The sequence below is a fragment of the Phodopus roborovskii genome, unplaced genomic scaffold (assembly GCF_943737965.1).
Source record: "Phodopus roborovskii unplaced genomic scaffold, PHOROB, whole genome shotgun sequence".
Classification (NCBI taxonomy): Eukaryota; Metazoa; Chordata; class Mammalia; order Rodentia; family Cricetidae; genus Phodopus; species Phodopus roborovskii.
This window is the reverse complement of record NW_026126484.1, coordinates 40,648-65,143: the sequence shown is the minus strand read 5'-3', so window position 1 is coordinate 65,143 and position 24,496 is coordinate 40,648. Positions and strand designations below refer to the sequence as shown.

Genomic DNA, 24,496 nt, shown 5'->3' with positions numbered 1-24,496 from the left:
GGGAAGTAGCAATTGGAAAACAGGTTGAGAAGCAAAGAATGAGTTCTTTCACTGCCCCAGCTCGCCTGTCACCCTGTCATTGCCTGTCTCCACAGCAACTCACCTATTAACACACCAAGTTTCTAATCTCCCACCCTCCACAGCCTTGAATGTAGTCTGGGCTCCTGGTTGTAGTCTCCTGGCCCAGAGCTGGGGCTCTATCACTCTGGGACTCTGCCAGAACAGTTCCAGACAAGGTTGGCATTCTTGTCTAGGAGGCAGGAGGAAATTCTCCTGCAGGGAAAGAGCAGCTGAGTGTGTGCTTTCCATCATAACTTCTGGAGGAAAGAGAGCAAAGTGTTCAGCTCCAGACCCAAAGTCAGCAGGTCCTATCCTGGACTGCGTCTGTGCCAGAGGAGTTTGCAAATGAGCCCTGTACCCAGACCCTGAGCCCTGTGCCCAGACACTGTTGTCTTATTTACATGGGTTGGAGGTTTTCTCACGTGAGGAACTGATGTACAGAGGTAACTCTGCAGATTGTGCCCTTGAACCGGAAGCCGGAGCTTTGCCCTTCTGCCACCAGCATCTATTCTCCTCACCCTCACTAGGCTGTAGCCTAAAAGTTACTGTCCTTTTTATGCTGTCTTAAGGCCTCGGACTTGGCCTTCAACTCCAAGGCACTGCTATCTAGAGCGAGTCTCCTATTGATGGACCAAGCAAGGCTTGTCTGCTGCTTCATTCTTCCAGAAAAAAACAACTGTCCTCAATATCATTTCAGATTCTGGAACAGAAGAGAGTCCATCTAGGACTGGATGTTCCACGGGGAATGTCTCGGGTTAGATAGTCCACGCAATACATACAGGTCAAAGATGGTCCACCCAGAATGTTCCAGCTTCCGTGGAGGAGGTGTCCGTAGAGGGTTCAGTGGTTGTTTTTCAGACTAGGAATCTCAGGGAGCATTCCCAGTTAGAACTTCTGGGAGAAGGCAGACATAGGGTGTAAGGCATTCCACACTACCTTCTGAAGGTAGAGACAAATGTGTTACTTCACAGGAAACACGCACATATAAAACTCACTGAGAGGAGGAGGATGGACGAGCCTGGACATTCGGAGACATCTCGAGGAGAACGCTGTAGATGCTGGAGAGCTTCAGAGAGAACCAGGGCAGATGGCTCAAATGGTCAGAGCAATGCAATTCTCGGTTTTTCACTGAGCCTAGACAAGGGAAACAGATACTAGTGGTGAGGGAGCTATGTCCCACTCAGGCCGCGTGGAGGTTTGACACCGGATGCTGTAGGTGGCAGTGCAGGGCGGTGCCATGCTTTCGGCCTGGGAGGCTTAGACAGCCCTGGGAAAAGATTGCAGAGAACTTAAAGCAAAGAATACGGTGTAGAGGTTTAAGGAGAAAGTCTGCATCTGGTTACACAATCATTTGTTATAGATGCGCAGAAGACTGGGTGCTCAAGGGAGCCCCAAAACTCATACTTTTGAGTATGACAGTGACGGGTACGGATAGGGTCAAAGAACCCAAAGTGTACTTCTAGTCATTAAGGGGAGTGGAGGTCTAAAAGTAACAACTGGAGAATGTGGGCATCGATCCCACTACCTCTCGCATGCTAAGCGAGCACTCTACCATTTGAGCTAATTCCCCTCCATTTGCTCATTTTGTACGATTTGTTTGTGCTTTCTTTTATGCCCGGGGAATCCATTGGTGGTCACAGTTTCTTGCTTTATCTATGGCCCGGGTAAACATAAGAGTCAAGTAAAAACTCGTAGAGCCAAGAAAGATTCTTTTGCCTTAACGTCTGAAAACCTTAGAGAGTGAACTGAGAATCTGAAAAAATAATAGTGTCAATAAAACAAACCTGTTTCCGCCCGGTTTCGAACCGGGGACCTCTCGCGTGTTAGGCGAGCGTGATAACCACTACACTACGGAAACCCCTGACAGTACAATGTTTTCTTAGTTTGGAGACATATATTCAACGTAAATTGTTCGATGATGGCATTCTTTGAAGATGCTTTTATCACAGGCTGGATGAATCAAAATAATTAAGGTGACTACCACCTTCATAGCCCTTCATGTCCCTGCTCTACTCTGCTAGTGTCAGATGAACGCTGTTTCCACACTGTAAGGACGTCCTGAAGAGTTTTTTCCTTCGTGATTTGTTCACTTCACTTAACACAACGTCCAAAGCTTCTTTGGTTTCGAGTAACACACCTGCTTTATAATATTAATCCTCCCGCGAATAATCCTCGGAATCATCTTTCCGTGGATGTGAAGGGGTGAGAATCTCAGAAGACAGGGATCCGTTTCAGTGAACAAGCAAATGTCGCCGAACTACTTCATTCTACTACTGTGACCACGTGTCCACTAGAGCGATGGCTCTGTGGATCTATTTTCAATTTCTAAAGGGATTGTCCTGCTGGAGAGACCTGGCTTTGATTCTCAGCCCCCACATGGCGACTCATAGGCATTTTATACTCGGGCATCTGTCGCCCTCTTTTGGCTACATGGGGCACTGCATGCAAATACCCGTACATGGTCAATAATCACACTCTTTACTGTGAATCCTGTCAGCCTTCCCTTCCTTTGTGTCAGCCAATGACAAACAGAACCCCCTTTTCCAGGGACTTCCATTGGCCTCACTGGGCTGAAATACAGGAGTCCCTCCTTCCTACTCCACCCTGGGGACATTGTCTTTTGGTGGGGATCCAGACTCTCCTTAGTTCTTTTCCACTACCCCTGTGAGCCTTTTCTCATAGATCTCCATTTTCTTGTGTCAAGTACCCACCCACAGAAGTCCTCCCTGCTAGTAACCCCACAGCTACCACACTTGCCTAGTATCCAGAGTGGTCAGCAGCAACCAAAGAACAGAATACCCATCCTACAAGGACCTGATCAAGATATCTACCCCCCAAAAAATACACCAAATATCATATCTCCATTGCCTACACGAACAGGCAAGACGTCATGTCTCCCCAGGAAGCCAGAAACCCTTACTGCAATAGGCTTTAGAAATGCAATAAAACTGCAGCAGAAGACCAGGACTTCAAAAGAGCCATTATGAATATGTTCAGGGATTTTAATAAGGATCTGAATGAATGCTCACCAAACAAACAGTTGAATGAACATGGTAATTTGATTGAAGATGGCTCGCAAAAGCTCATAGGGAGTGTCATTATTTCAAAGGATTAGGACCTGTGGCCTTGTGGTAGTAGATCTGGCCTTAATGGAGGAAGAGTGCCACTGGGGTTGGGCTTTGAGCTTTCAGAAGCTCAATCCAGGCACAGTGGCTCGTTCTCTCTTTCTGCGGCCTGTGGATCTAGAAGTAGAACTCTCAGCTCCTTTCCCAGCACCATGTGTGAAGGTTTTGTGGCTGGGGTGGGGTGATATCCCAATCCCTCCATTAGAATCCTTACCTGGTTACAGAAGATGGCCTGTTTAGTCTCGGTATCTCCTCACTACTAGGAGTTTTCACCAGGGTCACCCTCATAGATACTTGGGAGTTCCCATTGCACTAGGGTTGTACCTTGCGCTGAAATGCATTGGAATTCCAATAGTTCCCCACCCAGGGCTCTTTTCCTCCATACTCACCACTACCTGTTCATTCCTGTCAACCCACAAAAATCTATTCTCTTTCCACTTCCTAGGAGATCTATCCATGCCCCCTTTGAGCTCACCAATGCATAGCATCTCTGGATCTATGCATTGCAGCATGATTATCCTTTACTTCACAGCTATCTACTTATAAATGAGTACCATGTTTGTCCTACTTTTTACTAAATCATAGAAGAAAATTTCCCCCATCTAAAGATGTCTCCAAATACAAGAATACAGAACGCCGAATGGACAGGACCAGAAAAGAAAGTGCCCATAATAATCAAAACACTACGTATACAGAACAAAGAAACAATATTAAAAATTTTAAGGGGAAAAGGTCAGTCTTAAAAAGGTGATGATGAATGTCCTTCTGTATGATGTGAATACATGTTTCTCTTATTGGTTGATGAATACAATTGTTTCGACCAATGAACAGGCAGGATTTAGCCATGTGGGAAATCCAAACGGGTAGAGAAACATAGTAGGTGGTGTCAGGGAGATGCCATGTAGCTGCTGAAAAGCAAAAGAACCTGGCATCAACAGTAAGCCAAGACCATGGGGAGGTAGAAATGGGTTCATAATTAAGAGAGCTAGCCAATAAGAAGCCTGAGCAAGCAGGCCAAATAGTTCATAAAAATTATATAAACCTGATGGGAGATGTCAGTCTGTAAATATGTTTCTCATACTGGTTACTGAATAAAGCACTGTTGGCCAATAGGAAAGCAAGATAGGCAGGACTAGGAGACAAGGAGGAAAGAGGAAGTAGTAAGGAGGAGTCAAGATGGAGAGTTTGGAGAAAGCAGGAAGCCAGCCGGCTCTCCGGTGAGACCATGTGGAAATATGTAGATTAACAGAAATGGGTTAATAATTAAGACAGAGCCAATAAGAAACTAGTACCTGGCCAACAACATTATATCAAATACAGAGTCTAGGTGTGTTAATTGGGGCTGGCGGCGGTGGGATAAGACCTGCAGCGGGTGGAAAAAACCTTACTCCTTACATAAGCCTCTATGTATTTATTTGGGATTGATGACTGAGGACAGGGTGGGACAGAAACTTCTGTCCACAGTTCAAAGAATAAATGATTTAGTTCTTTGAGGAAACCAACATGATTGACAACCTTTTAGCCAAATTAAATAACAAACAAGGAGAAGATCCACATTAGCATGTGTCCACTGGAATACCACCTGACTCTCAGTGAACACTATGAAAGCCAGTAGGGCCTGAACAGAAGTTCCATAACTCAGAGGGACTACAGATGCCAGTCCATAGTACTGCACCTAGCAAAACTATCAACCACAATCAGTGGGGACAGAAATACAAATTTAAGTGATCTCTACCTACTAATCCAGTTCTACACAAAACAAAAGAAAAACTTCAGTCTGAGGAGATTAGCCACATCCAAAAAGACACAAGGAAAAAATAATCCCAGAACAGTTCATCAAAACGGGGGTGGGTGGGTGGTGTGTGGGGGTGTGTGTCACATCCTAACCAAAAAAAAAAAAAAAAAAAAAAAAAAAAAACAGGAATCAATAAACATTGCTCATTGATAATAGACTGACATGTTAGATTAGAAAATAGAATTCATCTTTCTACTTTCAGGAAACAAACCTCAATATCAAGGATATACATCCCCTCAGGATAAAAGAATGGAAAAATGAATTCCAAGCACATGGGCCCAAGAAGCAAGAATGTGTACTTACTTTAATATCAAACAAAATAGACCACTAACCAAAACTGTCCAGAAGAGATAGGGAAGGACACTACATAGTCTTTAAAGGAATAACCCACCAAGAAGATGTTGAAATTATAAACAGTTATGCGCAAAACACAAGGGTACACCCCATCAAATACTACACAGCTAAAATCACATATTTATTCACACACAGTGATAATGGATGTCTTCAACTCCCCACTTTCAATAGACATGTCATCCAGATAGAAGCCACAGAAATGCTGAAGTTAAATAACATCATAAGTCAAATGGACCTGGCAGACATCTACAGAACATGCCAGCTGAACACTAAAGAGCACATTTTCTTTTCAGCAACTCATGGGACTTGCTCCAACACTGACCACATACCAGGACACAAAGCAAGTTCTCCCAGATATAAGAAAACTGAAAAACTCTGCCTCCTACCTGATCACCATGAATTAAAGCTGGATGTCAACAGCAACAGAAAGTATACAAAGTGATGGAAACTGAATAACTCGCTACTGAATGAAAAATGGAGAAAATAAATTATTTAAAAATTGAATGAAAATAAAAGCACCACACACCCATACCTGTTGGACACAAGGAAGGCAGTTCTAAGAGGTAACTTCATAGCACTAAATGACTACATCAAAAGACCGGAGAGATCTCATAATAGTAACTCAGTGACACAGTGTTGCACTGGAAGCTCTAGACAATGACAAGAAGGAATAGCACCCCAGCAAGGTAGATGGCAAGAAGTAATGAAACTCCAGGGTGAAATCAGTGAAATAGAAACAAACAGTTTAAAGAATCAATGAAATTAGTTAGTTCTTTGAGAAAATCAATATGATTGACAAACTTTTAGCTAAATTAAATAATATTCAGGAGAAGATCCGTATTAACAAAAGTAGAGATGAAAAGGGGACATTACAGTGGACTCTGAGGAAATTCAGAGACTCATAAGGACATACTTCACATGTATTTCATGTATTTCACCAAATTGAAAGCTTACAGGCAATGGATGAATTTCTTGGTATATATGACCTATCAAAGTTAAATCAAAATCAATTTAGACATATACCTAACCTCTAGAAAAATAGAAGTCCCCAATCAAGCAAAACAAAACAAATATGAAAGGCCAGATATGTAAGGCCCTGATACCAAAACCACACAAAGACCCAACAAAAATTAAGGGCCAATATCACTTATAGATGCAAAAATTTTCAATAAAATACTTGCGAACAAGATCCAAGAACACATGAAATGTTTTTCTACCATGATTAAAAAGGCTTCATCCCAGAGACTCAGAGATAGTTCAATATATGTACATCAATAAACATAATCCACCCACAAATAAATTGAAAGACAAAAACATCACCATTGCATTATATGTATAAAGGATGTTTGATAGTATCAAATAACACTCGATGATAACAGTCTTGGAGAGACTACCTCCAGGAGTACCTCAGGGTGTGGGCTCTATTGAAAATCTGAGAACTTCAGAGTCTTGAAAAATGAGACACCACTGTTCCCGCCCGGTTTCGAACCGGGGACCTCTCGCGTGTGAGGCGAGCGTGATAACCACTACACTACGGAAACCTGCCCTAGTGTCTCTAATGTCACTTTACAATGCAAGACACTTCACACTCTTGCTAAGTCTCATCCGGGAGTTAAAGATCCACACGAGCAGAGAGAACCGCAGAGAATGCAACCAAGCTAAAGGTAAAAGCCGTAGTGGAGAGGCGATATGGCCCGAGGTGGCTTGGGCAGTGCGCCAAGGGCAGAGAGCTCTAGCGAGAGTGAAGCGCGGGAGTAGGAATTTCCGCATGGAGACGCACCGTGAATCGCAGGGGAATCGCGCGTGTGTGAAACGGAGGAAAGGAAAGGAAAACGGAAGAGCCTGATCACCCGGAGACGCTGGAGGAGAATGTTGTCCAGGCTGGAGAGCTTTTGAGAGAGCCCGGACAGGTGATGCAAAACGTCACAAAGCAATGCGTTAATCAGTTAAGGAAAGTCGCGCCCTCCCCCCTCGCCGTACCCCCATCCCAGAGCTTAGAAATGGGAAATCGAGAGTGGGCAAATAGACCGGGGAAAAAGATTCCAGAGAGGCCGGCAGAGAACTCACAGGACGGCGTGGGTTAAGGTGGGTTAATGGGAAATCCTAATGGTGGTGGCAAACAGAGGTTCTGACTCAATGTCTGGAGAGTGGAGGAACAAATAGGGACGCTTAAAAACATTTGCTAAAATTTAGCACAGAATAACGATGTGTGTGGGAGAAACTCAAGGGTGTACTTAAGTTTATACAGGACAGTGTACGATTATTGAAATTTACTCCTCAATGTAGTGGAGTTGCATTTCCAGATTTTCAGTAGGAAGACGAGGTAACATAATTGACAACTGGAGGATGTGGGCATCGATCCCACTACCTCTCGCATGCTAAGCGAGCGCTCTACCATTTGAGCTAATCCCCCGACACTACGTAGTCTTTTTTGGAAGTTTTTGTGTGGCTATTGTATCAAACCGGTCCTCACAAAGCTACCCCGTGTATCTAATTCCCAGGAAAACAAGACAGTCAAAGCCAGAAACAAAGAGCCGAGATTCTTATGTCCTAACTGCTACAAAATGTAGGGAGTGGACTGAGCTGAAAGTCTGAAAACAAAGGAGAAAGTGGAAAAAAAGAAAAAACAAAAACAAACAAAACAACCCTGTTTCGAACTGGGGAACCGGGAACCTTTCGTGTGTCCAGCAATTGTGACAACCACTACACTACAGAAACCTCTATTAGCCTCGGTTTCCTAGTTTCAAAACTTGTTTTGAAATGATAGCATTTGTTGTATAGACTTATATCATGGGTTAAAGCAAAGTAACTAAGGTGACTGACCTCCTCCATCCCCAGCCGTTGGTGACCTCGCTCTTGGTGACCTTGCTGACAGCCGAGCACTCAGATTCCACGCTATAAGTGAAGTCCTGTGGAACTTGTCCCCGGTGGCTGGTTAACACCATGACCTCGGTTTCATTCCAGATGTTGAAGGTGACAGAGCCGCTTTATGAAAGGCCGAGTAGCTTCCGTTCTATGTGAGTCCGCTGTGTTTTCATCTGTCCACTGAAGGAGAGTAGCTTGATTCCCTATCTTGTTGTTGGGGATAACCCTGCTGTGAATGCGGAGAAACCAGTTTCTCAGAGCAATCGTGAGTCCATGCAATGTGCATCAATCAATTGCTGAATTTCTAAAGGAATTTTCTGCCAGTGCCTTTAATGGCTGTGATAATTTACATCCCATCAAAACTAAGCAAGCATCCTCTTTTCTCCACACCCCACCAACACCAGCTCTTTCTTCTTTCTGGTAGGATACCTCATAGGGCTTTGAGTCTCCATTCCCGGGACACATTTTTCATAGATCAGTTTGTCATGTGTCTTCTCTGAAAAATGCCTATTCCGGTCCTTAGCTCCATTTTGTCAGGCTATTTATTTTCTAGCTGTGGTGCTGGGTAGCAAACCCTCATGTGATGTGTGATTGTCCCAGCAAACGTTTCCCACTCTGTAGGCAGCCTGAGGCTCTGCTGGCTGTTTCCAGTCTGTGCAGAAGTTTGTGTTTCAGGCTAAGAAGCTTGGGTTTCTGTCTTTGCGTTGGTAGTCTGTGCTTTTAAAACTGCATCCAAAATTACAGCCAGACTCAGGCCATTATGCTTTCCCTGCTACCTTCTCCTGATAGTTTTAGGTCTCAAGTCTTATATTAAAGTCTTCAATGCACTTGGTATTTGCACCTGATGTGTGAGATGTATTCAGTTTCATTCTTATGCATGCAGATATCCAGTTATCCCTATACTGTGCATTGGAGAGAGCATTCTTCCCTGTTGTGCTCTGGGATTTTTATTCTCTTTTAGGTTTTGTTTTTCCTTGGAAATGATTCTACCCTACATCCCAAGCTTGCCTAGAACTCACTGTATAGGCAAAACTTGTCTGAACCTCCTGTCAATCCTCCATCCTCAGACTCCTGAGTGCTGGGATTGCAAACACGAGCTAATCCCTTCCCCAACCGGGGCTTGACAACCTTTTGAAGAATGGACTGACTATACATTTATAAGACTTATTTCTGGGTTCTCTATTCATCTCATTGGTCCGCATATGTTTTTAATGTCAGTACCATAGTGTTTTTGTCACTAGAACTTTGTAGAATATATTGTTGAGTCAGATAGTATGATGAATCTAGTTTTGTTGTTGTTTTTTTTTTAACTGAAACTTCTATCATTTTTTTTTCCACTTTCATATCATTTCAAATGCTTCATAGCTGGATAATTGTGTTGTTTTTATTTTGTAGCTACTGTAATTGGAACTTTTGACACTCTCTCAGACATTTTGTTGCTAGTGTTTAGAAATGCTGCTAGTCTCTGTGCTAATGCTAAAGCCTACCTGAATTTGTCTGTTTCACTGTGTTTTGGATTCCTCAGTCCCCACCGAGGTTGCCATTCTTCTACCCAGCATGTACTTGAGCTTTGTAGGTGGACACTTTTGCTTGCTAGACTCCCTGTCTCTCTCTAAATTCTTTTATTGACAAGACCAAGAAAAGAGGCTGGCCTCCCTCATCAACTTCCCCTATTGTAGCAGCCAGATCTGTGTTCCCAGAAGTGGCTGAGGCAGGAAAATCTGAAGATTGAGGTCAGCCAGATTTTCTGAGTGAGACCCCTGCCCAAAAATAAATAAAAATAAACAAATAAATAAAACTATGAAATAAGTAATAGAGATCTTAATTGGGTCTGGTGTGGTGGTACATGACTTTCATCTCAACACTGGGATAGCAGGGCATACTTAGAGGAGTCAGGGTGAAGGGGGGATGGAGCTCTGTGAGCTTAAGGTCAGCCTGGTCTACATGGTGAAGTCCTAGTCAGCCAGAGCTGCATAGTGAAACCATGTCTCAAAAGTAAATTTAAGGAAAGAAAAAAGTCTTAATTGTGTCTATTTCCAGTTTGAGAGTAGAACACAAGTTATTCTATAAAATAAATGAGTTAATTGACATACAGAACTGTGGTATATAAAGGCCATCCTGGTCTATGTAGCCAGCTCCAGGATAGTCATGGGAATATACCATGTATCTCTACAAACAAAAGAATAAGTGAAACAACAAAATAAAATTAAAAACAGAATGCTTGTTCCCACTAAGCTTTTTAACTTGATTGCAACAATTTCCCCTCCCATTTGATAGAGAGATGGTTAAGCTTTTCCTACTGAAAGTTCTAATGTGGGTCTTCACTGTGAATTTGATTTTAATGTGTTTACATACTTTACTTCACAGAGAAGAAAGTGAATCTAAATCAATGGAAACACCTTGAAACACACTTCCACACCCAGAAGACTTGAGGGTAACCCCTGAGGTCAGTTCACATTTCAGGAGAATCAACATTGTTTCCTCTTGCAAAACTGAATGCAGGTAGACTGAGAATGGGGTGAGGGCGGGACATTGGGCTGTGCATAGAGCAGGGGAGGCTGGGAGGGGAGGGGGTTAGGAGCATTGGGCTGTGCATAGAGCAGAGGTGGCTGGGAGGGGAGGGGGTCAGGAGCAGAGGGCTGGGACAATTGAGATAATTTCCCTTTCCACATTTGTTAAACATGGTTGTCTTGATGAAGGGATAATGCCATCTTCAGTCAGCTTCTGAGGTCACGAAGCATTAATACTGAAATTGTTCAAGGGACAGAAGAGTGTCCCTGAAACTGTGTCCCTGAGAGAGACATCACAGGGTAAGTTGCATTTTGTCATGAGTCATCCCCAGGCAGGTGGTGACGTCTGGAATTTCTCACTACAGTTTCACAATGGCTGAAGTCTCAGGCTAAAAGGAGGAGGAGATTATATTAGGAGTCGTCCTAATGGATATGAGGAATACGGAATTAAATGCAGGGCTATTGCTCAACATCCATCATGTTGCTTTAGAGATCCAAAGATGGAAGGATTTTGGAGGCTCACCTGCCTCCTTTCAACAGGTCAGGCCATGTTTAACTATAGCAATTCTAAGACAGTGGAGGCATAATGCTAACAGAAGACCTGGTACCAATGTGTCTGAACACATTAGAGAACAAGAGTGTCAATTCATAGATCTTTGCCCCTGGACCAGCCACACCAGGGCTGGTAGAAAGGTGGGAGTAGACAGCTCCAAGCAATGGCACTGATCTCAGAATCTCTACCACAGGAGCACATTTCCTCTTCCAATCTTACTTTTACCTGACTATGCCCCCCCACTCTACCCCTACACACACACACACACACACACACGGTAGGTTTATTCACCAACACCGATACAATTTAGAATTACAAAAACAAAGTTTCTCAGAATTTTCAGATAGATTCCTGGCATGCTACTTTTTGAGATTCAGGACAACATATTGCAGGTATCATCAAAATATTCAAAATTCTGACATTTTAACACACTCCCAACACTCTTCATAATATGTAATTCAAACTGTTAAGATGCCTTTTTTAAATAATAAAATACATTATTGTAGTACAAAGAACTACATCACACAGAAACATTCAATAAAAAAAAATAATCTAAAAGTCTTCCCAATTGAAAAAACAAAAATAAATCTTGAGCTATCCCGCCCTACAAGGTCACAAAACAGCCGGAAGAGAGAAGACCTGCTCAGAGGTCCAAACTCCAGCTTCCTTTTCTGGCCTGTATGTGCCTTGGTTGAAGGAGCCCAAGCAGGCTCCAGCATGCCAAACACAGGCCTGAACTCAGCAAATTGCAGGCATCTTTTCTCCCTTTACCTCTTCCTCTCCCTTGCTAAAAACTGTTCCATTCCTAAAGCTAGCTCCCAAGACCCATTCCCATATTTGGCCACTGACTCATTCCTGAGACAAAAATACCAACGTCTAACAATCAAAATTCATTATTTGGCTAATATGACCAACCAGGATTTTCCAGCTCATGCTGGCACAGACTCTTTTCTCATAAAAACTCACTCCTGCAGAAAAATCTGCTCCTGCTCTCTTGCTTTTCTCCTTGCATTTGCTGCTGCTGCTGCTGCTATTGCTGCCTTTGCAACCCCCACCCCTATCCCCACCCCTGCTTGACCCTCGGGGTAATAAACCTCCTTTGTGCTGAGAATTTGGTCTGGGCATGTCCTGTGAGTACTGGGAGGGAGCCGATCTCCCGTACATTGGTGATCCTCTCAAGGTGTGGAACCCTCCCTAAGTACAAATCCAGAGTCCTTCCAGCTGTGGGAACCCAGATTGCAGACGTGGCGCTTGCAGAGTAGGGTAGGGTTCCGGACCCACGGGGCCTTGGTGAAGAGATCAAGGAAAAGCACAGCTCATCTTGCCAGAGACCTCAGCCCCAATCACTGGGCCCAAACACAACCTACATTGCCCCCTTGCGGCGAGAAGGGACGATTACTTGCCGCAGTTGGGCCGCAACTGGGTCTGACCAGGTGCATTCCAGTTGCCTACTGGTTATGAGGCCGAGGTAGCTTGTTCCAATGTGGACTGCAGTTGTTTATCAAAGAAAATTGGGCAGGATGCGTCGCTGTTTTAGTGTCCATTCCCGGAGGGGAGGTTTAAAACAGAGCCTAGAGTCCTTAGATGGACGCTCTCCTTGTAAAGTGGGGTGGTAAAGCAGCTGCTGCTGGTGGACCAGTGGCAGGTTCTTATCTTCTCCTTGGGCAACCTTTTGCACCTCCTCGCACACCTCCTAAGTGGGTGGTGACCTAAAGAAAGTTATAACCGAGCTTTTTGAGGAACTTTTCAGAAAGACGCTTTCTGAAGATTTTCTTGACCTGAGTAGATTATAATGGTCAGATCCAAAGCCCCAACTCACCGGCAAAAGGGAACATTTTAAACCAGGAACGTGTTCTTGATAGACAAGTGCTCTCAACTGGCCTCATCCAAGCCATAGGAAGAATTTTTTGGTCCATAGCCAGGGCCGCTGCCTATTGTCCCACCAGCCCTTCTTATGTCATTCTCTGCTGCTGAGGACCTAGGTTCCCAACATTCATAGATGTCTGCACCCTCTATTACTCAGACATACATAATGTCTCTGCTGTCATCCCCAACACCGGCCTCACACTCTTGTGCTGCCTGAAGTTCCTCTAACCCTCACCAGCTCTTGACAAAGTCCAGAGGAAAAGCAACAGACCTCTCACTTGCACATCTGGAGAACAATTACATGCTGAGTGCATTTCCCTTCTATCGCTGTGTAGATCTGATTGCACACCTCATCCAACTACTACCAAGAGGAAATCCTAAGATTAATTAATCAAATAACATCTTTGGAGCTGTGCATATGTCTGTGAGGACAGGAAGGACTGGAATAAAATCACTTTTTTGCTGGAAGAATGGGAAGTTTTGGTAATTGATGATGTAATCAAGCATTGGTGCTATGCCCTTATCCTATCATATCATATCCCCTTATCAAAACTAGGGTGCTAGTACTTGATGTTGGAGAGATGGCTCTTCGGTTAAGAGCACCGATTGCTCTTCCAGAGGACCTGGGTTCCCAACATTCACATGGCGATTCACAACTGTCAGCACCAGGGGATGTAATTCCTTCTGTGCACAGACATACATGAAGGTAGCCTTAGATTTCAAATATCAATCTAAGGGGCTGGAGAGATGGCTCAGCCGTTAAGAGCATGAGCTGTCCCTCCAGAGAGCCCAGTATTCAATTTCCAGTACCCACATGGCAGCCCGTAACTGATTATAAACTGCCACACTCGCTCCAGTGGAGACAGTGCAGCATGGAGCATAAAGAGCTTGTGGCTGCCTGTCCCGAGGTTCACGCTACGTGTGGTTAGCCCTCCTGGTGGTCCCTGGCATGATCCCAGAAAAAGGTCTTTAATCAGCTTGGCTTGGGTGTTGGGTTCGTGAGTGCATAGATCTATGTTTTTCTATTAGTCTTTGGAATCATAACCTGCAGCAGTTGCTGTTACAATTGTTTCAAAGTTTTAATGAATCATTTGGGAAGATTATAGATGTTGTGCAAAAACTTGAGTTAGGAATAGAAGGAAAATTTAGAAATAAGAGAGAAACTAAAAGTAAAGACAAAGTGCAATTAGAAACGGAGGATTTACAGAAAAAGGGATTAACAGACAGGCAAATAAACAATTCCCTAGAAATATTGACTAAGGATTCCTGGTGACAGCCTCCCAGATATAGAGGCCCATACATTTACAGTCCCACAGATGCTCCACTCCCTTGGACAGGTGTTTATGATAAAGGACCTATTTAGATGAGTGATGGTGAATGGAAATCGAGTTAAGTTCAATACATTATCTATCTGGGAAAGAATCAGGAGAGCTCAAGCACCATGGTGTGCCCTCTCTGAACAGCAATGGCAACTGAGGTGGCAAGTATATAAGTTTTTGATATTTGGAAATAATCGGGAAATTCCTTGTCATGATCATCTTAAATATAATATTTTTGGCCACCCCAGAACCAAGGAAGAAATACTAAAAATTATAAGTCAGGACTTAGGTAGAGATGCAGGGCTGCATCATAAATATCAAAACTAGCAAAAACTAGATGTCTGGCGAGCTGACCACTGACAGGCATAAAATAGAATTTTCTCTTCCTGTGTAGTCTATGTCTAATGTTCTCATGTTCCCATTGTCTCAGCACTAATGATTTCTGAAGACTGTAATCTTTTGGACTCCTGCCAAAGACTTTGTTCCTTAAAATGATTGTATATATTCTGATGCTCTGAAGTAAAGATTCGCAGCAGTAGCAAACCTCTCTTGCATTTGACTGTCTGTCGCGCCGAATTCACTCCTGACCTAAGTATCTGAGTTAAGTCTCCCCACAGACCAGTGGTCTGCTGAGCAGTCTGCGGCAATAAACTCCAGTTCCAAGGGACAGAACACCCTTACACAGACATACATGCAGGCAAAACACCAATACACATGAAATAAAAATAATTTATTTTTAAAAAGATCATTTTAAAAAAGTGAAAGCACTATTCCTTACATTTATCACACATCAGGTTATAACTAATTTCCAGGGAAAGCCATCATAGAAGCAAAAGCAAGCCAGTCCATATCCTGTATAGCCAGCTGAGATTCAGCTGGGGCACAATGCACATGACTCCACACTGCAGTTTTTAAGTCAGTTGAGGTAACAGGCTCTACTTTCCACCACAGCACAGGGTAGGGGCCCTAAATACCCAGCCCTGGAAGTCAGAAATTTATCTACAAAATAGAAAATACTTATTGCTTCCCAATCTTATTTTTGAAGCATTTCCAGTAATATCTGGTTCTTTCTTCTTGTTTTTTGAGACAATATGGCCTGGCTGTCCTGGATCTCATCATGTAGGCTAGGTTGGCATTGATCTCACAGAGACCTGCCTGCACTTGTCTCCCAAGTACTGAGATTACATTGACAAAGCCCCACTAACACTTGGTTTTGTCAGTGTTTCATTACTTGGCTCTAGTCATACAGCAGAACCTTTTACTCTCTGTTCTTACCATTGTTCCTGTAGAAGAGGCTTAATGTGGAAAAAGTATGTTTAAACAGAGACCCATGATGGGAGATGTCATTCTGTATATGTTTCTCATACTGGTTAATAAATAAAGCACTGTTGGCCAATAGGAAAGGAAGATAGGAGGGACTAGGAGACAAGGAGGAAGAGGAAGTAGTAAGGAGGAATCAAGATGGAGAGTCTGAAGAAAGCAGTATGCCGCCGGCTCCCTGGTAAGAGAAATACGTAGATCAGCAGAAATGGGTTAATAATTAAGGCAGAGCTAGCCGATAAGAAACAAGTAACAGGGCCAACAGCATTGTATAAAATACAGAGTCTCTGTGTGTTATTTGGGGCTGGCGCAGCAGCAGGACAAGACCAAGCAGCAGGCAGAAAAACCATACTCGTTACAAGACCCAGATGAAGATTAACTCTCCTTTTTTATTAGTTATATGACTCTTTAGAGAAAGAACTTTCTGCCACTCCTTATCATTGTCACAAATAGATGATAGTTCCCAAATTGGTTGTCAAAGTAAACATCATGGGTAAAGTCCAGAGCATATTATTTAGGATTTTTATAAAATCTCTCCTCACAGTAACTCAAAGAGTTAGTGAATTTTTATTGCCAAACAAACTGAAACCATAAGGAGTCAAAGATAAAGTTCGATCTTCATTCCTGATAACACCGGAGAAGCAAATATCAACCCCACAGAACACCCATTTTAGGTGGGGCAGACAGCTGACATGCTGTTTGACTTGATCTCAAAGAACGCACCTGAGCTTGTAGGGAAGGGAATGAGGGGCCAGGGTGTCAGGCTATTGGAAAAGAACTTCAGAATTTGCTGAAGAAGGTAGTATATGTGATAGAACCACAGTGAGGGATGGACTGAGGGAAGGGGAATGGAGATACGGAACAGTGACTGCAAAGGCAGGTGGAATGGATCCATGAAGAGCTTATACACTGGCAAAGTCTTTTTTTTTTTGCCTTAGATCTAGTAGCAAATTTCTTAACACACATGCAACTTTTGTACGTAAGACATGAACCAAAATGAGTATTTTAAGAGACAGGGTTCATGACAGCTTGTACACATCTTTTCAAGATAAGAAATTTATTGAACAAAGAAATTACTTGTTTATTTATTTAAGAACATTGAAACTAGGTTGGCTGACACAAACCTATAATCCCAGTTATTTGGGAGGCTGAGACAGGATTTCAAGTTCAGGGCTTACTTGAGCAACTTACAGAATAACCTCAAGGCTAGCCTGGACACTTGAAAAAGGTATGAGGAGCACTGGGAACATATCTGCTACAATAACTGAGTAGTACGCTTCGCTTCAAAAGAAACTGAAACTCAATGATTCCCACCTGAAAACTAAAACGTGTATAACAATTCTTTTTTATTTTCAAACAAAAACTTCAAATTGGGCCACTAACCCAATTCCTGTTAATTCTGCCCCCACCACAGTGGATGAACATCATAGACCACATGGGTGTGTCATTGCTGCTCTAGTAGAAGGGAAATCCACTCCTGGAGCCAGAAACCGTTAGGAGCACACTGAGAAAGGCAGGCAACCAGAAGTCAAACAAAATACAATTGGCTCCTCCAGCAGTAATCATCTTGGATAGTAAGCCTAAGTTCTCAGCTGGGAACGTAACAGGATTTGATCATGGTGGGTAAAAGAGGCCAAGGGGGAAAAAAAAGTCTTTTACCAAACTCTTGATCTGTGGAATAGAGAGAAAACATGAAAACATCTGCCTGGACTGACACTCGGTTACACTCTGCGGGAGGCAGACCTGAAGAGAGCGGAGCTGGTAACTACAAGCAGCTTCTTTTTCCACCAGGAGTCCCTTGCTGGTTATGATTCTTCCTTGCTCTCTGCAGGTGGAGGGGCTCCAAAGATCCTGGCAAGGAGCCCTCTGTTGGATTTGGCCTGGTCCTGGGCGTGAGCCAGGCGAGCTCGTTCCCGCCCTCCTGCCCGTGCTGCCTTCCGGGCCCTCAACTCCTGCTCTGTGGGACGTTGTGCAAATGTCCAGGAGCTATTAGGGCGAGTAGCATCCCCATCAGCTGCAAGGAAGCGTTGTCCCCGTTCTACACTTTGAAGATAGAAGTCAGTCTCTCGCTTTGCTTGGGAAACCTCTGCTCTTAGGCGCTGCCTTCGTACCTGGCGCTCAAAGGCAAGGTGTTCGCTGAGGTGGGACCATGTAAAACGATGCAAATACTGTGGACCAGAAAATAGGAAAAGGTCAAGACAGGGAAAGCCAGAACGGGAGAAGAAACTGGGAGCTGTTAGGAGTTAGCAAGAGAGACAATGTGCCTGGGCTAGGGCTGGAGGGAGTAATCAAAGTGTGGCAGAGAAACGCAGAACCTCACCTTGAGGTTCCACAGGTCATAACGGAAGGGACTGCGCCTGCGGGCACCCATGGGCGTGTTATGTAGACTGGCTGCCACTCGCTTGGCTATGCGCTTGTCACGGAATTCCACCCAGCCTTCTGTATAGTCCTTGCTGTATTTAGCCGCCTTTCCTCCTGCGGCCGCCGCTGCCTTCTTTTGCGTCTCACAAAGCGGTCTGTGGGCCAAAAACAACGAACATCCTGGTCAAGCATCCACTGAGACACACCTCTATTTGGCCAGAAGTTCAAACCTGTTAGCTCGGGTGTTAGTTCACAGCTGTGGATGGAAAAGGACTACCTGTAAGGTGCAGACTCTTTCCTTAACTCATTCCTGTCTTCAAATGACAGCTCCCTGAACACCAATAGCCGCACCAGTTCCCACCTCCGTTTCCAAACTGTGTTTGTCAAGAGGTGGAAGAGGCTGACGGAGGCTATCACACGCTGTTTCAGGGATTATCTGAAAATCAGGGCTATCTTTCGGGCCTTATTACTGCACTCTATCCGCCCACCCTCTCCATTCTCCTACCCCGCCCCAGCCTTCCAAGAGACATCAATGCCACAAATTTAACAGCCAGTAGGGAGTCGGAACCTTCCAAAAGCCAACAACCCACGCCTCACCCGTACTCAGCCTGCAATAAGTCATCGCGGGGCTTACCCTCGGCCTGGAAGAACACGCGTCCCACTTCGCCGTAGGCGCTGAGCAGGTTGCGGACGTGCAAGGGACGGAATCGCGGCGGGACGTGTCCCAGGTACACAATTCCCGGCACTACCTTCTTCTTCTTGCTGCTGTTGCAGGCCGCCTCCTCGGACTCTTCCTGCTCCTCCGCCGCCTCTGCATCCAGCTCTGCCTCTTCCTGCCGCTCTCCCTCCATCGGCGCCTTTTGCTCTCCCACCAACTCCGCGGCTTTCATGATGGCGGATATGGGGAGCACGACAGCCGTAAACCCGTCGCCACCCGATGACGCATATCCTGCGAGCCGATCTAAGAGGAAAGGGACTAAAGGTGGCCTATGACGTAATTCCTGTGTGTTGTTTTGTGGCGTGGGGGATGGGACAATCCCGTGAAGACCAATAAAAAGGTGGCGTGGTCAGTTGCTGGGGAGCGGAGCAGTCAATGCAAACGAGAATGGACGTTCAGAGGTAGAGTCCGGGTTTGGGGCGGGGCGGGGCGGGGCGGGGCGGGGCGGGGCGAGGCCAAAAGACGACTCTGGACTAAGGCGGAGCCACAGGTTCCTGTGAAACGCCTCCGCCAGGTGCAACCGTGACCTCAGGCGAGCTCTGGGGGAATATTCTTATTTTTTTTTTAAATTGTTTTTTTAATGTATATGAATGTTTCTGCCTGCATGCACCAAATGCGTGTCCTGGTGCGTCTCGCGGGGTTTTTGGAGAACTTGTTGGGAAAGTTTATGTTGTGGAGACCAAAACAGTATTTTATTCCAGGACGATGGTGCGAATGCGGCTGAGGGAGGAGAACCCCTCTTTTAAAAGCTTTATGAAGTTCAGTTGGTAAATTTCAGTCAGAGCTTTGAATTTTTAGTTATTTGAAATTTCAACTGAATTTTAAACATTTTAAAGTTAAAGTTTTTGAAGCAGTTTATACATTTGCACATGTAATTTTGGAACTTTAATTGGATTTGTACTTTTAAATTTTAAACGCGCCTCTAGTGATTATAAACTGAGAATATTTATTTATTTTTTTGTTTGTTTGTTTTGTTTTTCCAGACAGGGTTTATCTGTATTGCTTTGGAGCCTGCCCTGGAACTAGCTCTGTAGACCAAGTTGGTCTCCAACTCACAGAGATCCGCCGGCCTCTGCTTCCCAAGTGCTGGGATTAAGGGCGTGCGCCACCACTGCCCGGCAGAGTATTTAAATCTTTAAAAGTATTATTTAAAGAACTTTCTCTGCCTACTGTTGTGCTCGAATCTATTTCTATTCCTAGCTGATGAGCGAAGGGTGTGGGGTAGCAACACTCAGTTCTGCTCTCTGGCCACGCTTCGATCAGTAGCCTGCTCAGCCTCGGCACTGCCGCCAGGGGGCGCCGTCCTCATACCAGCTGGTCGCCGGCGCCGCTAAGTGGCCGGCAGGTGTTGCTATTGGGACCTGCCCTGCGGCGCCAGGCCATGCGCCGGCGCAGCTCTGTGCCCCAGACTGCTGAGGCCAGCGGGTGAGGCTCCAGTGATGCTGCTGCAATTCGTGAACCACCAGTATCCTGCTTTGCGGAGGGAGCCCGCCCAGGCTTTAAGTGTTCTCTCGCCGAGGCCCCACATAATTTCTTATCCTCCATCGCCACGAAAATTATAGAAGACAGAATCCGGGACAACAGTCGTCAGGCCCCGGGTGTTATTTGTAAAGCTCGGGTGCATCTGAAGGCCTAATAATTAAGCCTGGATTTATCGTGAGTTTGTTTTGCTGCTTTCACTGGAGAGGGCTTTCTGTTGGCTACCTCTGCTTCTTTTCGGGTGTGGGGTGAACAGAGCCCTGCTTTTAATTTTTAACAGCAGTGGCGACGCTGGAGTTACTACAAAACATTGAGAGCTGGAGGAGGAACACACGTGAAGACGATGCCAGGGTGTCTCAACGCTGTAGCTAAATGGCAACACCTGACGTTATTTCTCTATTTTGTGTGTGCTTGGGATTGTTAGGGAAATACACGTTAAGTACCAAGTCAACTGCGAGTGGTGGCAACCATGTAATCATCAGTTCTTGGGAGGTGGAGACCAGCCTGGGCTACAAGAGACTTTTAAAATTTAATTAACTTTAAAAATATGGATATAGTAAAGGATCGTGAAGAATCGTTGACTAGCCAATGAATGAACATGCAAAATCGTGGTTTAGCCCATTGTGAACACTCCTGAATTTCGAAAAGAGAAACTTCTTCCCGAAACTTGAAGAAAACCTTGCTTGGTTTCTTTGAACTTGAACAGCACTTGATTGTGAATTATGTTTGCTTATTTCACCCCAACTTTGATAATTGTATATATTCACATGACGTTGGTTGCCACAGGGTTCTTAAAAAATCTTGGAAGTCTAGCTAGCGCTGGTGAAATTGTTTCAAAAGTGCCTCTCCTTCGAGCCGGATTCGAACCAGCGACCTAAGGATCACTATGTCAACCTACAGTCCTCCGCTCTACCAACTGAGCTATCGAAGGAAGACAATGTTGTTTTCTTTAAGGCTTATAAAATAGCTGATGGATTTGTTGCAATTCCTCTGATTCATCTAAAAAATTGATGTTTTTAGGAAATGTTTTTGAGGATATTTTAAAAGTAAATTAGCAAGTGATCACACAACAGGTAATTAAGAACATGCTTGAGATGTGTGCTTTTTAATGTATAAGTGTTTCATATAGATTCCCCCCCCCCCCCCCCCGATAATGCTCCTAGGAATGTTCATGCACTGAATCCTTACAGACGGAACCATCCATTCTCTTTTATTGACGTTCCCCGCTGTACTCTCCCAGTCTCCTTAGCACCACAGTGATAACATAGGCCCCTTTCACCAGAGAAGCGCATGATTCTCCTTTCTGGACAAGGAAAATACAAATGCATGAGATGCCTTTATCATGGATCTAGAAAAGGAGTGAACATACTAGTTTGCACAATTGTAGTGGAGCAAATAAATGAAACATTACACATACACTCAAAAAGTAATTTTACCCATTCCATTTATAAGAATGCTGTCATGCTTGACTAACAAGCACCTGTGGTGCATTCAGCTTCCTGATACTAAGAAAAATGAGTACCATTGGGGAAAATAAGTCATCCAGGGATATTTTTTATGGAATATATGAATTATGACATGTATGAAAATTTTTCTTTTATGTTTATCTCTAAAAGACCATCATTTAAATTGTAGGTCTGAACTTCTAAAGTTCTTCAGACCATTGATTTAATAAATATTGGTATTTTATACTATCTTTTGTTAATTGGAACAAACCAAAATGTTCCTCCTTCGAGCCGGATTCGAACCAGCGACCTAAGGATACCCAGAGAAATTCACCTACAGTCCTCCGCTCTACCAACTGAGCTATCGAAGGGAGGCGTCAACAGCTTGTTGATTTATGAAATAAAAAATAGCTGGTGGTTTTTCTTTGTGATTAAGTTTAAAAAGCAGACAACCGCCAGGAAAGTCTTTTAAGGTACAGCCCAATCTGACAGAGACATTTTCAAAACTGAAGTCCCTTTTTCCAGATGACTAGCTTGTATAAAGTTGACAAAAACTGCATGTGTTTAGGAATGGAGTGGCCCATGTTATATTGAACAATTATACTGGAACAAATAAACAAAACATAACATATACCTCAAAGGTGATACATTTTAATCATTGCATGTTTAAGCATGCTGTTATGCTTGGCTAGCGACCACCTACGGTGCCACTCAGTTTTCTGGTGCCTAAGACAGAACAATGAGTACCGTGGGAAAACATAGGAAGCCATCTAGGGAAGCTTTTATTGATTTGTGGGGATTTACAGATTTTAAAGTGTATTAGTTATAAAAGGTAAAGAGAGCAAGTAACGTTTATGGAAATATTTCTAGTACTTTAACTGAAAGATCATCACATTAAAATTAAAGTGAAGAATTCTTGCACTTCGATTCCTGTTCTAGCCCCAGAGCTTTTTGAAGACAAACGTACGGGGGCTGGCGGAAAAAGAGAATATTTGTTCCAGAAGGAATTTCCTGAGGGGTTACCCTACTTTCTGAAGAGACCTTCAAGACCATTCTCATGAGGATCCTCCGCTCGTCTACTGAAGCTGCTGCATCTTTGCAGGTAGAGTGGGCTGAGCTGGGGGCTGAGTGGGCAGCTTCTGGAGGTCTGCACGCTCCTACAGCAACATCGATGGTTCCAGAGAGTTTTCGGCTAGGAGAAGAGAAGGTGGGGAGTGAGGGAAGGCTGCAAGGAGCTGGAGCAGCCCAGGTGTACCAGAAAGCCTCTGAGAAAGAAAAACCAAAGCGCAGACATCAACAGCAAAAACAAATACTTCAGATTTTTACGAGCTGTGTCTAGATTCTCGTGCTCCAACCTCTCCAGTTGCTGGGATTCCAGCGTGAAACTCCATCCATCACCTGTCATTTTGAAAGACTCCTTCAGTCGTCTTCGCTCACTCGAACCTTTGCCGCCCCCAGTGAGAGGACTGCACATTTTAGGTTTGTGTTCGCAGAACTGTCAGAGGTGGGCAGAGTGTGTTGGGGACACGCTGAACTTGATGGCTTTACCTGGGAAATGGTTCGTGACGTTTTGCTTTTGGGAAGGCTTACTATGGACTCATAAAATTCTTTTTGCGTCGAGACCGATGATGCCGACCACAGGAGACCACCACAGTCTGTCACCTATGTCCTCATTCCTGGCAAAAGGTGAAGACTTGTGGTTAGGAGACCTTTGACACTCTGCACTTCTGGTGGGTCTAAAGAGCAAACGCAGAAGGTGGGACAGATTATTATATCTTAACCTTTATACGTTTCAGGAGAGTTGTTGAGAAATTACATGTACGTTTCCTTCAAAACACTCGTCCTTCGAGCCGGATTCGAACCAGCGACCTAAGGATACCTCAAAGATGAGGAGCACCACTACAGTCCTCCGCTCTACCAACTGAGCTATCGAAGGAGATATTACACCTTTCCTTGGTAATACTATATGATCTCGATTTTGTTATGTTAAAGGTGTAACTTTTTAAAGTAATCCCTTCAGACATTTGACATATTTTATATAGTGAGACTGATAGTTTCATGGGTATATATCCTGGATATATATCCTGTACCCTGCCCTTCCTGTCTGATTTGTTCTGTGCTGCCCTGTTTCTCTTAGGTCTGTCGAGTTTTGCTAGATAAATGATACGGTTGCATTAAATTCAAAACAACTGAGGAAGACAGTTGTGGGTTGTGGACAGCAATGACTTTTGGTCACTTTCGTAGCTTGGCATTTCTTCCTGAAAGTCGGGAAGTGGCACCATTTAACAACTGTCAAAACTTCAGTGTGAATTGTAAAATATTCCAGTACCCCTGGAAACTGACAGTTTGGAAAGTTAACCCCCCATCCAGTGTTACTAGAAGCCCAAGCTTTGTTCCTGCTGAAGATCTCATACCTTGAGTGTAGTCATGCCAGCATGTGGATCTATGCCTTCTGAATGGGCTCACCTTCTGACTGTGTCTAAGAGAGGAATGATAGTTCAGCAAAATAGGAATGCAAGGTTAGTATCTGAGATTTAAAATCTTTTATGTGGGGGGAGCTTCCTTTCGCAGAAAGTCATTCTCTTTGTGTCAACACTGACTATAATGAACAAGCAAAAGTTAAGGTTGGTATAAAGAGCCAGGAAAGGCCTGTGTTGGGGTCTAGGGCTCTGAAAAGGCCTGTGTGTTGTGTGCACTTTGAACAGCTCAGAGAGACATGGATCAGG

At 44.1% G+C, this 24,496-nt stretch overlaps 8 non-coding genes and 1 pseudogene across 8 annotated transcripts; 1 reads left to right on the top strand and 8 right to left on the bottom strand.

The window, feature by feature from the left end:
• Positions 1 to 1,557: 1,557 nt before the first annotated feature.
• On the bottom strand, positions 1,558 to 1,630 carry Trnaa-agc (transfer RNA alanine (anticodon AGC)). Its single transcript has one exon. It is a non-coding gene; the product is annotated as a tRNA-Ala (tRNA).
• Positions 1,631 to 1,845: 215 nt separating this feature from the next.
• On the bottom strand, positions 1,846 to 1,918 carry Trnav-aac (transfer RNA valine (anticodon AAC)). The gene has a single exon. It is a non-coding gene; the product is annotated as a tRNA-Val (tRNA).
• A 4,884-nt stretch (positions 1,919 to 6,802) lies between these two features.
• Trnav-cac (transfer RNA valine (anticodon CAC)) lies at positions 6,803 to 6,875 on the bottom strand. The gene has a single exon. It is a non-coding gene; the product is annotated as a tRNA-Val (tRNA).
• A 799-nt stretch (positions 6,876 to 7,674) lies between these two features.
• On the bottom strand, positions 7,675 to 7,747 carry Trnaa-agc (transfer RNA alanine (anticodon AGC)). The gene has a single exon. It is a non-coding gene; the product is annotated as a tRNA-Ala (tRNA).
• Positions 7,748 to 16,315: 8,568 nt separating this feature from the next.
• LOC127229530 (activator of basal transcription 1-like) lies at positions 16,316 to 19,074 on the bottom strand (annotated as a pseudogene).
• A 2,097-nt stretch (positions 19,075 to 21,171) lies between these two features.
• On the bottom strand, positions 21,172 to 21,256 carry Trnay-gua (transfer RNA tyrosine (anticodon GUA)). The gene is given in 2 exon segments: positions 21,172 to 21,207; positions 21,220 to 21,256. It is a non-coding gene; the product is annotated as a tRNA-Tyr (tRNA).
• A 796-nt stretch (positions 21,257 to 22,052) lies between these two features.
• Trnay-gua (transfer RNA tyrosine (anticodon GUA)) lies at positions 22,053 to 22,141 on the bottom strand. The gene is given in 2 exon segments: positions 22,053 to 22,088; positions 22,105 to 22,141. It is a non-coding gene; the product is annotated as a tRNA-Tyr (tRNA).
• A 529-nt stretch (positions 22,142 to 22,670) lies between these two features.
• On the top strand, positions 22,671 to 22,790 carry LOC127229634 (small nucleolar RNA SNORD22). Its single transcript, XR_007835144.1, has one exon. It is a non-coding gene; the product is annotated as a small nucleolar RNA SNORD22 (small nucleolar RNA).
• An 821-nt stretch (positions 22,791 to 23,611) lies between these two features.
• Positions 23,612 to 23,706, bottom strand: Trnay-gua (transfer RNA tyrosine (anticodon GUA)). Its single transcript has 2 exons — positions 23,670 to 23,706; positions 23,612 to 23,647 (listed from the first exon to the last, which is right to left on the bottom strand). It is a non-coding gene; the product is annotated as a tRNA-Tyr (tRNA).
• Positions 23,707 to 24,496: the final 790 nt, after the last annotated feature.